Raw genomic sequence first — 17,565 nt, 5'->3', positions numbered from 1 at the left:
CTGGTTTTACTGTACATATGTGTAGCTTGGAACAGAACAGATACAAGAAAATAATAGCAGTTTCATCATATGTATTTATATAAACATGTCTAATCATAAATGCTAGCTACTGTTACTAAGCTTTTTGCTGCTGTTTTTATGTACGCAAATCATTAAATTGAGGTATAGTTACTTAATATTTTACTTATTTGTAAGCTGACACAACAAGTTGATTTCTCCATTTCAAGTTCAATAATAATTTTGTTCTCTACTTTTTATAACATAACAAAAAAAAAACAGTTTATGATGCTTTGTGTGTTTTAAAGACTTGACAAATATCAAACCTATTTCATATATTTTAGTATTATTCAGAATATTGTTATATGTACAAATCAAAGATACTCCAGATATCCCCATGTTAGGTAATTACTCTACATACAGGATACAGCATTGTGATTTGAGCAAATGTAGTAAAAATAACAAAATTAATATACTCAGCTATTTGTAGATCAAGGTCTATTTAATTACCTTTGTGGGTTGAGAGCTACTCAGGTAATTGTAATTATTATTTGATTTACTATTTTGCAGTTGTTTGAAGCAGTGAGTCTTTTACCTGTTGTCATGTAGCATTAGAGTACCACTGTTGATAAAATTGGACTCTTAAGATCAAGCAGATGGGACCAACAAACAGTCATTTTGCAATGCAATATAAAGACTTTGGCAAAACCCTTAGTCCTATTTGGCTGTATTTTAAGAAGTAAGAATATTTTTTACAACCAACAGTCATAACGGCTGTGAACATGACCACATCTCTGAACTGCAAATTCTGTGCATGGCCCTTTCTCATGGCTACAAAACCTGGGCACAACCACATCTTCTAGCTTTGGACTTCTCATATGGCCCATATACTAGCTATTGTCTCTATGCATGGCCCCATATTCTAAGCACATGTTTTGTGCATGGCCCATATCTCAGCCCCTCTGTTTATGGCCCATATTCCAACTGCACGACCCCATTTCCTAGCCACAAACTATGTGCATGGCCCCATATCCTGGCTGCATCCCTTATATACAGCCCCATATACAAGGGAACAGAAAAAGAAGTTGTAAAAGAGCTACATGTATATACCAAAATAACACCAAACAATCCCAATTTCCATATTGTTCTGTAGCTGTATGTAGATATATATTGGCTTTGATAGCCTTTTTTAAAAAAAGACATAAATAGGTATTTTTAAAGCAGCATTACTCTTCTAGTACCTAATACATGAACAATATTATTCAGAGATTCACTTTATTATTGATTTACTTATTTGACACTAAGAAAAACATCAAATCCATTGCACATCTTGACAATGCTTAACATTGGCAGTGAGCTAATTTGCTTAATTACTGCCCCTTTATGTTTTCCACCGGTTTATTTTAGCTAGGACTCTATTTCTCCATGCACATTCTTTCTTGTCTTTTCAAATTTGACTTTTCTGCTTTTGAAAAAGATCAGTCCTACCCTGTAAACGTTATTTTAGAGTAAATTATAGCATTCAAAACTTGCAGTTTGTGGCATCTACCACTGAATCACAGACATAGTAAACACAGAAATTAATGTTTATTCATAAGTTTTTAAATACCTTGAGATGAGAAATTAGTGGTAAAATGCTTGGCTATATTTGTCTGCAAAGCAGTGATCTGAAAGAACCTTACAACTCTAGATGCTCTTAAGCCTTAGATGTATTAGCTTTCATTTCTTACTGGTTAACCTAAAACTCCAGCAGAATGAAAAAATGTTGGCACCACAGCAATGTAAACAAAGGAACAAGTTTCCATCAATGTGTTATCGTAATTGTGAATAAAGTGTATCCATAAGGCCCCGGTCAAGCGTCAATACTTACCCAGATGTCCATCTTCCAATATAATGTCATGTTCTCCACCTCTAGTCAAGCATTCCCAGCCTTAAAAAGATACATGTGCTATCCCAGCACTTTGTTGCACGGAGGACTTTAGTGCACAAAGATGGAGTATGGGGCAACAAGGATTGATGGCGGGATGGTAGGGATCCACATGGCAGGCTAGGTTAAAGGGCAAACAGGAATGACAACTATCTGAGTATAGAGATCAGAAAGTGAACGAAAATTTCCCAAGTTCTAACAACCTGGCATGAGGTTTAACCATCCACTATTCTATCCAAAGTTTTGCTGTAGATGTAATGTAAATGAAATGCATTTGTTTTAGGATGTTTGGTGTAGTGTCCTAAAAATATACTGTAACTTGAATAGCATCACTACCACTATTACTTGTGATTCCAGGTTTAACTTATTATAATAGACAAAACATGGATTTTAATGATCCAACAATTGCAAACAGATAATTCTGTGGATTTATTCATTTTAGTCACTAACAGAGAACAAACAAGTGGAAAATGATGATGTCTAGGTATATTCTGCAGTTTCAGGTTTATTTAAAGTTCATCTTTACAGTGTTATAATTCAGGTAAATTATGTGAACTAGGTCTTTTTGTCTGAAAGGCATGAAGCACATAAGGTCTGTTCATAATAAATATTTGTTGTGATCACCTAATATTTGTAACCATATCTAACTGCAATTATAGTTTTCATCAAGTTTTTTTCTTTCTCGGCAGCCAGCAACACATAGAAGACTGATATTCTTCTACCAGGTGGAAGGTTGGTATCTAGATGGGGCGATTTAAGTCAGATTATATATTTGCCAATCCTTGTCTGAGGGCCATGGAATATGTTATTGATGGCCACCTGTGCAGTGTGCAGTATGTTTTATTTAGTAGGTATTTATTAGGTTTAAAACCTAAGAAGCAATATACCAGCAATCTCTCTAAGAAGCAGTGGGAAGCTTTAAGATCATTACAGGGAAACAAATCTATAACTATTAAACTTTCTGATAAACAGAAAGGAAGAATTTATTAAGGAATATGTAATTAATATTGCGAGCCTTGCACAATAATGTTATCTCACAGAAAACATTTGAGTATTTACAAATTTTGAATCCAAAGCTCTCTACTTTCTATGCACTCCCGAAGATACATAAAAACCTACAGGATCCACCAGGTAGACGGATTGTCTCTGGAATCAGGAACTTAATGCAAGCAGACTTGTTGACCTGCGCCCACATGTTAATGGTCTACCATGCTTTTTAAAGGATACCTTCTGAGCTTCCTAAACTAATGGAGGACCTAAATGTTCCCTCGGACTCACTTCTGATTACCATAGATATCGAATCATTATATTTGTGTATCCCCAATGATATAGATATCAAAACTGTGATGAAGTTTTTGATGGAAAGGGACAAAACATTATGGCCCTACTCGGAGTTTGTTTTGGAATTATTAGGGTTTATCATTACTAGAAATGTGTTCCTTTTTGATAATACATTGTACCTGCAAACCCAAGGCGTAGCCATGGGCACATGTTGTGCTCCTAGCTATGCCAACCTCTATTTAGGAGGTGGGAAAGGGACCGGTTCACGGATGAGGCCTTGTCTATGTACCTGTGCAATGTTGCGTTAAGGCGTCGATACATAGACGATGTTCTCATCATATGGACAGAAACGATTGACGTGTTTAAAGAAATTTTTCGTTTAGAAACAAAGCAAGGAATATAATCTGAGATTTACTATGGATTTGAGTGCTACATCCAGAAGAAGGAGAACAACATACTTGGCTCATGTTTATACCAAAAAACAACAGCAGGAAACACCGTGCTATTTGCCACAAGTACTCACCCCACCCCACTCATCCGGAGCATCCCCTACTCCCAGTACTCAAGGGTTGGAAGGAATCGCTCAGATGACAGGGACTTTGAGAAACAAGCTAAGGAATTACGTGATCATCTAATAAATAGAGGTTATAGTAAGAGAATATTAAAAGGCGCATACCAGAAAGTTAAGAAATCGAGTCGGCATAATTTGCTCTTCTTGAAGAGACTAACACAAGGGAAGGAAACTGTAAGACTGATAACATTTTCTAGGAATCACCAACAGATAAGACAAATTGTTTCAAAATACTGGCCACTGTTAACAAGTGATCCGACGATCCAAAATTACATCTCTGATAGACCACAAATTGTTTATCGACGGGCACCCTCATTAAAAAATAAACTCGTAAAAAGCCATTTTCAAGAGGTAAATACATCACTAGTTAGAGAGAAGGGGACTCTTAGATGTAACTCATGCAATCAGTGTCAATGGATTTAGGAACCAGGAGAAAAATCCTATAAAGGCGTACTACCTGCCAAAATTGTTCGAAGATTATAGAAATTGGTTAATTGTGGTACCTTTGGAGTAATTTATTTGGCTTTTTGTACATGCGGCAGGTACTATGAAGGCAAAACGAAACATCAGCCTTCGAAGCGAATGTACCAGCATGTGTATCTTATTACCAATGGGAAAATCACCACCCCTTTAAGTCGGCACATAGCATTGCAACATAATTATGACACAAACTCCCTTAGATTTATAGCCCTAGAAGACATATCATTGGACTCTAGAGGAGGGGATTTGGATAAATAGGTGCTACAGGCAGAAACCAGATGGATTTCAATTAAAAGCAAATTTTTTCCCTGTCCTAAATGATTTTAGTCATGAGTCCTAAACTTTTAGTTTCAAATCCTTTTTGTAAAAATACCTGGAGGGATTAGAAAATAAGGCAAAACTCTCTTTCTATTTGTAGTACTTTCTATTTCCTAATTGTCTTTATGTAAGTATGTCTACTTGTTGGGTCACTCTCTACTTGTGAATTGTATTTTTCCTATGCCTGTGGTTTGATTTACCCTATTTGATATAACAATTTTTGTATTTAAATATGATATATAAATTTATATTGTTAGGTACACTTTTGGCTGGGACCCGCGGGAGAATTATGATGCCCTTATAGGGTGTCTCTATGTCTCCCCTACTCATCCATAATACACCTAGGCTAGGTGATCAGGTAATTATTAGCATTGTGTTAAATAGTGATACAATGTTGTACATCGGATGGCAGTGTTGACTACTTGTGATTTATAAAGAAGAATCAGTTGTGTGTTTCCCTCTTCCCACTAGTATGGCTTTGTGTTGAGCCACCTCGTTAGGTAAATAATGTATTAAGAAATGAAGAGAAAGAACGAGGTTCATGGCCTATTAGTAGTGTGGAATAATACAAATGTGTATTTGTTGCATATTATCGTGAAACAAAAATTACATAATGTAATACAATATACTATCTTGTCCTGTTAACACTTCACAGGACCTAGGTGTAACATACTAGACATGGTATTTCTATGTCATAAAATAGATATTCGTGAAAGTAACGCAAACGTCCCGACCGTATATACGGTAGTTGTGCAAAACCCGACGTGTTTCGCCACGCTTTGGCTTCTTCAGGGATACAGTGTTGTACAAACCTAATGGTCTAAATGCATATAGAGAATAAATATGTCATATATAAAGGAATTGTTGTGGGAATGTAGGTACATTAGGTCTATTTCTAATGGTTGGTAGATATAACAAAGTTATATCATTGTATAAACCTATATAGTGTTATGTATTTATTTCCATTCATGTATTTTGAATCTTTTCTGTAACTAGTCCACACTAATAATGAGCCGTGAACTTTGTTCTTTCTCTTCATGCGATTCATAGGTAACCATAATGGTGGTTCTGTGTTTATTCTTTATACTGGTGGATTCTATGTGTTTAGCTATTTATTTATGAATGTCTCCGGTGCTCTCCCTATGCCTGTGATGCTTTCCATGGAGAAACCGAGTAGGTATTGGAGGGAGGAGGGAGCGGGCTTCACAATTCTTTATGTACTACTTTGGGGTACTCACAGAGGTGGTTAATCGACTCTTCCCATTCTTCACTAGCTTAGTTTATGTAGCAGCAGCCTGCAAGTAAGTGTATGGATGTGGGACATATGCATATAGTATTACTTTATAATGGAATTGTGGTAGTATTCAGTCAACATGGCATGTAGCCCTACAATATTTAACCTATGGCTCATAATATATGATTTAGGTAGTGGATATATTGGGGATATTGATTGCAATGCACAATGTTTCCCTTCTGATCAATATGGAACATACATCTATGTATACATATTGATATACAGGTATATATATGGTTATTTAGAAGTTAGTCCTTTTTTTACAAAACTTAATCTTGATTATATGTGCATGTGTGTAGGTCCTCTTGCTGCATACTTGGCTGTTCCTTTGAACATATGGACAAACCTGGACGTTTATGGCAATATATTGTGGCAATTTCTTTGAGAAAATATAAATTATAATTGGATAGCTGTGTGAAGAATGCTTTTTTGGGAGATCCCTCTGTGTACATGCTTTGGCCCCTCTTTCCTCTATTTTTTGGCCCACCTCTTCACTGGGCGACAAAATGTATTTATTGTTTGGCAGCTTTATTGGTATTTATGCTATGCCAGCTGTGCAGTGTGCAATTTGTTTTATTTACAATATTTAGTAATTTACAGAAATTAACAGAATGTTTTTTTTTATCACAATGTGTTCGTTCAATACCATACAAATCTTTTGATTGTGTAATTCTTACTTAATTGTTTTTTAGGAAATTTGTTATTTTGTCACAACCCCAGGCAATTACTTATCCAAACACCTATTTCAAATGGAACTCTAGTTCTGCATACAAAAGTTGTGAGCAGGCAGGATGCTTACTGCAGAAGGATTGGGCGATGTCCCCAGCAATAAAATATACCTGCCTTACCTACCTGCCTGTACACTATCTTCTTTTCATAGTAGTGGGAGGAGTGATAGAAGTTGGCAGTACCCATGACAAAACATGGACAGGTGAGTATAAATTAAAAAATTGAGATTGCGTAGGTAAGCTTATTTTGTTGCAGAAGGAATATCACATGTCCTTTTTGTAATAAAGGATCTGCCTAGAGATTAAGGCTTATACACATGTTGCTGACAAACACAAATTTGTGCATTCAAGTGTAGTGCTTCTAAAACACTTGTTTGAACAGAAAATACTGCATTTGGCCCATTTTACCTGCAGTGTAAACCCATTACAGATAGAGCAGGATTCCAAGAAGTACAATGCAAAGAAGGTCAAACTCGGCCTCAGAACTGTCATCATAACTATACTAGTGAGGTGATTGGGAATCACTAACCTAAATGTGTTAACACATGTCAAGCACAGGCACACAATGCCCTTTTACACATGCCATTATTTCCACACTAGTAGTATTTTGAAGCTAGCAATAATTTCAGAAGTGATAAATTTCCCAGTGATCATTTTGCATTGATTTCTTTATTGTTGTTATAATACAAATCATTGAAGCAGAACTACAGACAAAAATGACAAGGTAAAAACAAACAGCCCATTAAATAAAAGGTCAAAACCTGAATTTGCTGCAATATTCAGGTTCAATCCACAGATTTCCTACCCCCATAGTACATTGTTTTGCCACTAGATGTCCTTCTCATTTAATCCTCATCCTCTGAGCCCAGATCATTCTGGACCTACCTATGACTATTACTAAAAAGTGAATAGAGAAGCAGAATAGTAATGCGCTCATCTCTCAGTCATGCTTCTTTCTCCTCTTTGTACCACACTGCTTCTTAGCATATGAACTGCTTGGCTCCTTATGCTGATTTTTCCTTTCACACTTAAGCCCTGCTATACAGGTAAGGCAAATTCAAGTACTTGCACTGCTTGCATTTTAACATGTATTATTAATTACAGATCTGCATTATTCATTTTTTTTACAGTATTACTATATTCTTTTTTTTTACTTTGAGCTTGTACTGAGAAATCTTTTTTCTTTACTCCTTCTGACACCTGGGAATAGGACGTTTGTAGCCCCTTTAAAGAGCTGCAAAGATCTATTCCCAGGTGCCAGGAGGAGGAGTTTAAACCCTCTGCCATTTTTTGTGACCAGTTATGGGCAGGGAGCATGTCATTGCAGGAACATGTATCTATAATATTGTATCTTTAATTTGTAAAGGGGCATGAATTATATATTCAAGATTTTATACCAGCTTCTGTGTAGGTGGTTCATTGAAAGCTTCATGGAAAGTGATATAAGGAGCTGAGCTGTTGAATACTTTAGTCAAGCCTCTTTACAGATTAAGATGAAATAATATACATGCATACATTTTCAAAACCCTAACAAGTAACTCTGGGGCTGATTAACTAAAGTAACATACCAGTCACTTTGGATGGTCCCTGGATTTCAGTGACACAGAGTCCATCATACATAGAGGAATACCTGGCAATCAGCGAAGGTTTTTACACTGGGAGCAGAAGGCATAAGATTGCAAGACAGACATACTAGTCTCATAATCCTTCTCCCCTGAAGAAGCACATTTTGCAAAACACAATGAGAGATAAATGAGACCCCAATATGTGTTATGTATGTCCAATAATGTTGGTACATGCATTGTTTTTACCGTTCAAATAAATAATGATTTTTTAAACATGTTTCTGAATGCCTATTGATAAAGAGTTACCCTAAAAGTCCATAATAACATATATTAAAAATGTTTTGTATTTCAGAATGATGTATTATAGGTATATGCTGCACAGCTTCCTGATCATACCAGCAATATTGTTGAATACAAGCAACATTTTATCATAACTATTCAACATTTTGAGAAACAAACTAGTAATACATTTATTACATTTTGTGGCCAGGTGGTTACCATTGATTTCCAGTCTAATTTTAATCATTGGTCATTGAAAATCAGGTAAGGCTAAAGGCTTCCGGGCAATTTTTTGTAGCTCCAAAATTCTATTTAATCTGCTAGAAGTGGATCATTAGGGAGACTTTAAAAATAGAGAGTGTCCTAAATTATTGCAAATTCTGAGCATTTATCTTAGTTCGCTGGTTTCCTTCATTTCCAAGTGAGGGATATTGGCAACTAGATTTTACAAGCAGCAAGATAAATTCTGGAATGAAAATGAGAGCCACTGATTTTATGTGTTTTCATATAAGTGTTAAAGAAATATGTGTTAAAGAAATTACAAAAACTAAGCAAATGAGCATACTAAGGTGCAAAATGTTATGTTTGACTTGTAAGTACTTCCCGTAAGTGAGTCATTTCCAGACTTATGCGGCTCTGCTCATTGCATTCTAACTTCAGGAAAGACACAGAAACTGCTTTTAGAATTAGGCTTGAGGGATATAAAAATAATAAAATTACATAAACCATTGAAACCAAGAATATCATAGTTTTGGGCTGTGCCAGTGTTTGGAAAGGCCCAGGCAACTATTGCCCTGGCATTTGCTTATAAATCCTCTGCAGGCCTGTTATAATCATCGGTTATATAGAGGTGCCACTTACTGCCTTAGCAGCAAATATTTGTGTCTTGGATATTTGGATTGCCTTTTCGCTTTCTGGAGAAAATTTTACAGTGTGCCAGCTCGGTGTTTATTTTTTGCCCGCCCCTCTTTCTTGGAGCAGAATGGCTCCGACATTGGAACCAAATAGTTCTTCGTAATTAGGCTCCTTTTTTTAATTTAAACTGCATTGCCATAGTTACAATATGTTCTCCGCGACACTGGAAACTGTGAGGTAATGTAATGGAGAATGTGAGCACATACACACACACCACAGATTCATACACATAAATACACAGCAGGCGAGGAATCTGGGAGGAGGTTTACTGGAAGGCCTCTGTGTCACAATGTTTCTGCCTTAATAAACAAAAGGTGCATTTTCACTCCTTGACACACGTGTGGCGCTACACAAAAAGGTAGTGATCTGCACAGCTTCAGACACATTTCAGGCTGTTTGTGGTGTGGGTTACATATATAAAAACACAAAAACTACACATCACATCTACCACATCAAAATACATTAATTAGTCCGGACAAACAACAAATGCATTTTTATAAACAACTGAGATGTGCAAAAGCCACACAGTGTAACCACAGACAAATGTGGCTAAATAGGACATGCAGAAAGGCATTTATTCGTGTACATTTAGCCATCATTTAGCACCTTGCAACTCAGCTTTTTAATAGCGTATTATTATTATTAATAAACAGTATTTATATAGCGCCAACATATTACGCAGCGCTGTACATTAAATAGGGGTTGCAAATGACAGACAGATACAGACAGTGACACAGGAGAAGGTGAGGACCCTGCCCCGAAGAGCTTACAATCTAAGAGGTGGGGAATGTATCACACAATATGAGGGGGGGATATGGATTGGTGGGTCACTACTGAGGGTTTTAAGAGACAGAAGACAGGTAGGCAAGTTTGAAAAGATGGGGTCTGAGTGCTCTTTTAAAGGAACAGAAAGTAGAAGCATGTGGAATTGGATGAGGGGGATCATTCCAGAGGCATCTCTTGAAAAGTCTTGGAGCTGCACATAGGATGAGGTTATGAGTGAGGAAGTCATTAGTAGGCCATTGGAGGAGCGAAGAGAGCAGCTAGGGGAGCATTTATTTTTTTTACCAGGTCAGAAAGGTAAGTGGGGCAAGAACTGTGGAGGGCTTGCATTTGTTTCTAAGGTGCAATGGAAGCTAATGAAGAGAACTACAAAGAAAGGCAGCAGAAGAGGAGCGGTGGCAAGGATGGATGAGTCTGGCTGCAGCATTCATAGTAGATTGTAGAGGAGAGAGTCGGGTTAGTGGAATACCAGAAAGGAAGATGTTACAGCAGTCCTGATGAAAGATAATAAGAGTGAGTACAAAGGCTACATACACACGTGCAATTATAGTCGTTGAAAAGGATCCTTTCCAACGACTAAGGACTGCACGATGCAAGAACGAGTGCTGTACATACAGCACCATTCTAATCTATAGAGAGGGGAGGGGGAGAACGATGAAGCGGAACCCCGCTGCGTGCTTTCCTCCTTAACATTTATTAAGATTGTTCGGTGTCCATCGTCCATGGATCCGCCAGGACGGTCATTCGGAGGATAGACGATGGGCGCTGTACACACGTCAGATTCTCGTCCGATATCGGCCCTGAGCCAATTATCAGATGAGAACTATTGGACGTGTACATAGCCAAATAGTTTGGTGGTCTCTGGGGACAAGTAGGGATGGATGTTGCGCAGGTGAATAGAATATACACACAATATTGGGGCTGCTGTTACAAAAGTAATACAAGAAGCCAATCAGTTGTGTTGCAGTGCTTTTGTGCAAACAAGGAGCATGCTGATAGCTGGAGAGAACAGTGTGGCAGAGATGCGTTTATCCATGTGTTACTTGTCAGTTGTCTTCCCCTACCAGAGAGGCTGTACTATTTGTGCTATATGAGCTGTCTAAACATGTCTAATATCAATTTGGCAGCTAAAACAACACATATATGTATATCTTTTATGTATTTAGCTGTTTGCCTGATGTTCACCTTTAGAATTGATCTGGGTTTTTTTACTATCATGCACCACTTAAAGTCATTTTTTCATGCTACTTTGTTGCCTTTTAAAACAATATATTCAGTTATTTTATGTATGAAAAAAATACATTTACAAAGAAGGGCTTACTAGAATTCGAGGAACACTTGGCTTTCATTTTACCAACTGAGATTGAAATATAATGACACCAGCAAAGCATTGCAGGACAAACTAGTCATTAAATAACACCATTCAGTCTAGTTGTATAGACATTAAAACCTTGAAATATATATTTAGACAATTCCAGTAAAAGCACATGAGTTTCTTTTAGTTTCCCCCAATCTCATAGCATGGCATGGCTCAGAATTAAAATGGACAGCATGACAAGTAGGAGTCTAGAGCCCAGAGTGTGCGCCTAAAGGCAATTTTTCTTAACCAGAGTTTTGCGGAACCCTATGGTTCCTCCAGAGGTTGCTAGGGGTCAGTTTTGCAGGCACTAATACACCAATAATCTTTTTGGCTATCTGCAAGGGTTACATTCTCTCCACTGGCCACCAACCTAATATTTGGTAATATGTGGATATAGTTTGGGTTCCCTGAGGACCTGAAAGTTATTTTAAGGGTTATACCAACTTAAAAGTTGAGAAAAGCTGGTCAAAGGCTGCTTACACACCTGCAATTTTCATTGCTGGAAACAATCTTTCATGATCATTTCTAGCGACAAAGAGTGACAGATGAACCGTTCTGTTCTATGGCGAGGAGAGGGTGGGGGAATGAGCAATCAGATTTCCACTGGTTGTTCCCCATTGGCTGTTTATGGATCTGTCCTGATAAATCCATGAACAACATTGGGTGACCAATGTACATATGTCAGATTCTTGCCCGAGATGAGCACAACCGTTCGTATCAGGTGAGAATTCTAAGACGTGTGTATACAGCCCAAGGCTTTGAGTTTATAGTTCAGAGGAAATAGCAGTGATTCCCATCATAATGTAACTGCCCCTTCATTGTCCAATCAGCTGGCTAAGAGTAAGAGGATGACCAATGTGTACTGCTTAATTGAGTTTGAGAAAAGTGAGGTCACTGACCTGGCTAGACTTTTTGTAAACAGTTCAAAACCATCAAAACAGCTAAAAAGAAATATAAATACTTGGGAAAATGAATCATATATCAGACATATATTAAACTGTCAGCTTTACTGAGAAACCTTAAATGTCTCAGTGGGCTGTACCTTTAAATGGATTGTACATATCTTCATTCCACATTCATACAGTGTTTGCTTTTGTGTTTTTGGCAGCAATGTAGTAAATTAAATTAACCGTAGGCACTTACTTTGCAGGGTTCTACAAACAAAAGCATACCTGTACCCATAAAATAAGTGGTCTGACAGTGCCAACATCTTTTTTTATAAACTCTTTTTGCCCTACTGCCTTCTGATGCAGTGACTTCAGTACTTTCTGAGTCACAGACCTGGAACGAGTATGGTAGTGCTTGTCTGAAATTCTGACTTTACTCTGTTGCATTCTTGTTCCTGAACAAAATATAACAAAACGAGGTTCAAAATACCAGCCCCAAAATAAAGTTATGACCTAAGAAACCACTAAGAACTGTGTTTTTTTTAGAAGAATAAGTGTAAGATTTCCCTTCAAAAGAACAAGGTTCAGCGGGTTTTGCAGGGACAGCAATTTATAGGATCACTTCATTGGAGAATTCAAAAGCCAGTGTAGTGCTACAGGCATCTTAACAGTGAACGTGGTCTACAACAATAGCAACAAGAACACCAAAGAAGAAGAACTGAGCCACGGGTTTCTGAGATGTGCTTCAAAAACATGGCTGCATGTGTTGGAAACCTGATTGACCTATATGGTTTATTTCACTGGACCCTATACCTTTTCTGTGTCCTGTGCTCAGGGTGAAAGACAAACTTTAAGAGAGCAAAGTTTGATGGCATGGACTGGCTGTTGGCTGTGTTCTTTACAGGCAAATCTTTGTTTTTGGAAAACACTTTAGGGCACATTGTGGTATGTTAGAGTACCTTAGGGCAATCACTAAATTGGGTTGTCTAATGCAGTGTTTTTCAACCATTTTTGAGCCACGGCACATTTTTTACATTAAAAAAATCCTGCGGCACACCACAAATCAAAAGTGTTACAAAATTACACTTTGTAGCTAATTCTCGCCTCTAAAAATAAACAAGGCGCTTGAGCTACCTACTGCCACCCACTGACATGGAAGAGTATTACATTCCCACTGACATGGAAGAGTATTACATTACTCTGCCAGTCACTACAGCACAGGCACTCGACAATGGTAATTGGATAATTTCCCACGGTACACCTGAAGATCTCTCACGGCACACTAGTGTGCCACGGAACAGTGGTTGAAAATCACTGGTCTAATGCACCAAGACAGAGCAAACAAAATATATGTAGCGTTTCTGCCAGTAAGTTGTGTTGTGGTTCCATTTAGAATGCCATTCGGAATGGATGGAACCCCATTGCACGAATGTATTATGTGGAAATACTTTTCCCAACACAGTAGTTTGAATGGTCCCCTTTTACTTTTCTAATGTCCTGTAAACGTGTACAAATGTGTAATTTATAGTAAACATACACTAGTTTAACATTTTTCTGCCCCCCAATGCTAGAGTCTTCTGCAACCTTTTTCAGCCACTTCCAGTCCATGTGCACCTTCTCCATTATCATCTGTACATCATTGCACTGGACTGATTTTTGATTGAGCACACAAGACAGGATTATAAGGAGTCACCCCAAAACCATAGGTGCCTGAACAATGACTTTTAAATTAAAATCATCAGACATTCTATTTAATAAACCTGTATATTTATTTAAAAAGATGGAGAACAGCTTTGTAAGTTACATTAACATGTTAAAACTTACATGAGATTTTAGTGAGTAGGTTTAAATCCACTTTAGGTTTGTGACTTTCCCATTAAAATGTTGAAATGATGTCAGTGGGATAACCTGAACCCCTTTAGTACACTGGAAATTTATATTGGGTTTATAACTTCACTTATAGGTGTTTAATTGGTTTTTAACCCGAGTGAACATACTATAGCGCCCCTTTGAACATTTTATAGTCCCTTCTGATGTTGGACTGGCGCTAGTCAAGGGGGTCTTTTTTTCCAGAACATCCTCCCCAATGAGCACTGTGCTTTGGCTCCCAGAGCGTCTGCATGAGTCACAGCGCTGGTACTTGGCTAGCGATTAAAGGAGCACTAGTCCTGCCCATCACACCAGTCTCACCCTCCGAGGGAATAACCGTCGCCAGGAGCCGAACTGCCTCTAGCACCTCTTCACTGGAGGAGAACCAAGCTGAAGAGGAGGGAGGGAAGAAAAAAGCATAGCTTTCCCCATACTCAATAAGCAAGATTCATAAAACATTTTGAAAGTAAAGTAAACAAAGTGCTTATTTGAAACTTTTTCATCCAAATATTCCGAAGCATTGTCTCTCTGATCTCTATTTGCTTTACAGTGAGCACAGCAGGTTGGTTTGTAAACATTAAAATCATTTTGAAATGGAGTAATTGGTATTGCCCAGGCAGAGACATTGAGTAATGGCCAGGCAAATAAAGTTTAAGAAGGATCTTGCTGAAAGCGCTGATTGCCACGGCCTTTCTAACACCTTATGTCTCACCTCGAGCGAATCAAGCATTTTAAGGGTAAGAAACACACAGGCGCCATTCAGCTGAAACTAGTTACAGATGTGTCTGCTATGGGGGATTTCCCCACCCGCTCACACAGCAGGAAGTCTGAAGGGGGCCTTCTTTAGCTAGTAAATGGTGTACAGAGTATGCCATTATAATAACCCTTTGCTGCCAGAGCAGCCTGTGGCAGCAAATAGGTTAAAATAACATGCCAGACACTAAACACGCTGGTAATATTCTGGTACTAAATCCCAAGTCATAGTCAGTGTAATCTGGTTTATTCATAAAAGTGGTGTATACGGCAGTTGTGATAAGCCCTTTTAAAAAATCCACATAGGTTCCTGTTTAGCTCGCTGAAGAACTTAATGTTCTACCGCATTATTTTCCAGTGTTCTTTTCAGGGATTTTTGAATAACGTTTTTATACAGGATGTACCTGGATCTTTGTACAATAAAAGGCGTTTTGTTAGTCATATGCATTACATTGCTTTACTGAATCAAAATATGGTAACTGGGTTTTCCAATTCAGCCATTAAAATCATTCTCATCTCTCATCTTCGAAGATAAATACATTCCAGGAACCATGCAGCTGGTACTTAAATGTTTCCTCATTGTCTGTTGAAACATATTCTCCTTGGCATCTGGAGAAATTGGCTATTTATTTGTGCCATAAAAGTGACTTTATTTGTCGATATTGTCCAATGTTTTCTTCCTTTCCGTCCTATGTCTTCGGCAAAAAGACGTCCATCATAGTCCCTGGGTCCTTTGTCACACATCTTGTACTTTTTGATAGTTCTTGAATCCATAATGTAAAATGAACCTGTGCTTTAACAATGCAGGTCAAAACATCAGGTTTCTTTTATTGCCCTAATATTGCCTCTATTGCCCTAATACCAGCACATATCCACTGATCCTTCATTTCTACTACCCATATTCAGCTGCCAGTCACTCCAATTTTAGCTTTCACAAAGCTATAGACCAGAGGTCGGCAAACTCCGGCCTTTAGGCCAGATACGGCCTAGCCGGTAGTTTGTTCTGGCCTAATGCCGGCCGGCAACCCGCGGATCCGGATTGCCGGCCGGGATTAGGCTGGAACAAACTACTGGAGCCGGAGCCACATGCGGCTCTTGAGCCTCCTCTTGTTGTGGCTCCCTGAATAAAATTCCCACCCCTCTGCAATGCATATGGAGGAGAAGGAATGGTACCTATTTACCCTGGCGGTGGAAGTGTTAACGCCTGCAGGAGTAAATAGGGAACATTCCTTTTCCTCCGTATGCATTGTGGAGGAGAAGGAATTCCCATCAGGAGGCATTCCTGGTGGGGGCGGAGCCATTAGGGGGGGACTCGAGAGAAAGTCCGGCCTAGTGTGCTCCTGCTCACCCCTGAAATGGCCTAGTGGCCAAAAAATTTTGATGACCCCTGCTGTAGACTGTCCTCATGTGACAGGGCTGTTGCTTGGCCCAGCACTGTTGCATGGAGTGAGTCACATGTTTCTCTACTGCCAGGTATTTTATTTTACTTTAACCCTAAATCTGGGTCCCACTGGAGGTTTTAAAATAAAATCCCAAGAAGTACTTCCTTTTCATCATAGAATGGCTTTAGTCATCTTAGAATGACTTTACAGTTCAATTCATCCCAGAATGACATGTAAAAGATGACGTGTGATTGCAAGGCATCATGAACCACACTCTATGGGGGTGTAAACCCTCAGAGCAGTTATGATGTCAGTGGCACTTTTTTGCATCATTAGAACTGTCCACCATCAGAAAATGACCATAGAGCACAAGGGCCTTGTGCATCATGTGACTAGCTAAAAAGTTAAGTAAAATAAAAAGTAAAACTTACTGTTGCTTAGTCCTCCATGGGTGTGATCCTGAGGTTGGGCTTTACAATCGATTTTTAATTCAAAGAGCAAAGGAGCCCCCTTTATTGACTACATTAAGTGATTACAGCACCAAAGATCCTACCACAGGAATCCATCAGAACATAGAAGACGGATTCCAGCGGACCTGTCTCAGCTCTATACTCTAAATTTCGCTCCAATTCTCACTACTATTAATAAAGATTTAGAACAGCGGTCCTCCCTGACTCTATCCTGGCTGGGTCGGATACAGGCAGTGAAGATGAATGTCTTGCCGCGGATCCTGTATCTTTTTCAGGCCTTGCTAATCTTTCTGCCGGCTTTATTCTTCAAATCATTACATTCTAAGGTGTTCCACTTTATTTGGGGTAAAAGGGGCCATAGACTGAGCAGGAGTTTATTATTCAGAGATAGGAATGGGGGAGGTCTGAGCGTCCCTAATTTCTCTTTATACTATATGGCGACACATATGGTCCGCATTTTAGACTGGTTCAGACATGGGGAGTTTAAGCAATGGGTAAAGGTGGAGCAATCTTTCACACCTGTTCCTCTGTCAGCGCTCCCCTGGTTACAGAAACTCCCTCACTCAAACTTGAGAGCTCATCCGGTGATCTTTGCTACGTGGAGGGCTTGTCGGAGACCCTTGTTTGAACTCAACCTGTCGCCTAGACCTTCTCCCCTGTATCCGATAATTGGCAATCCCGCCTTTTCCCCCGGGTTGGAAGATGG

The 17,565-nt window shown here is 38.7% G+C and overlaps 1 long non-coding RNA gene across 1 annotated transcript in view; it reads left to right on the top strand.

The window, feature by feature from the left end:
* Positions 1-2,619: 2,619 nt before the first annotated feature.
* Positions 2,620-17,565, top strand: part of LOC140344967 (uncharacterized) — a 17,296-nt gene continuing 2,350 nt past the window's right edge. Inside the window, exon 1 of the long non-coding RNA XR_011923728.1 lies at positions 2,620-2,656. This is a non-coding gene — a long non-coding RNA (uncharacterized lncRNA). The remainder of the gene's footprint in view (positions 2,657-17,565) is intronic.

Source organism: Pyxicephalus adspersus, chromosome 1 (genome assembly GCF_032062135.1).
Source record: "Pyxicephalus adspersus chromosome 1, UCB_Pads_2.0, whole genome shotgun sequence".
Lineage (NCBI taxonomy): Eukaryota > Metazoa > Chordata > Amphibia > Anura > Pyxicephalidae > Pyxicephalus > Pyxicephalus adspersus.
This window is presented reverse-complemented; position numbering and strand designations above follow the sequence as displayed.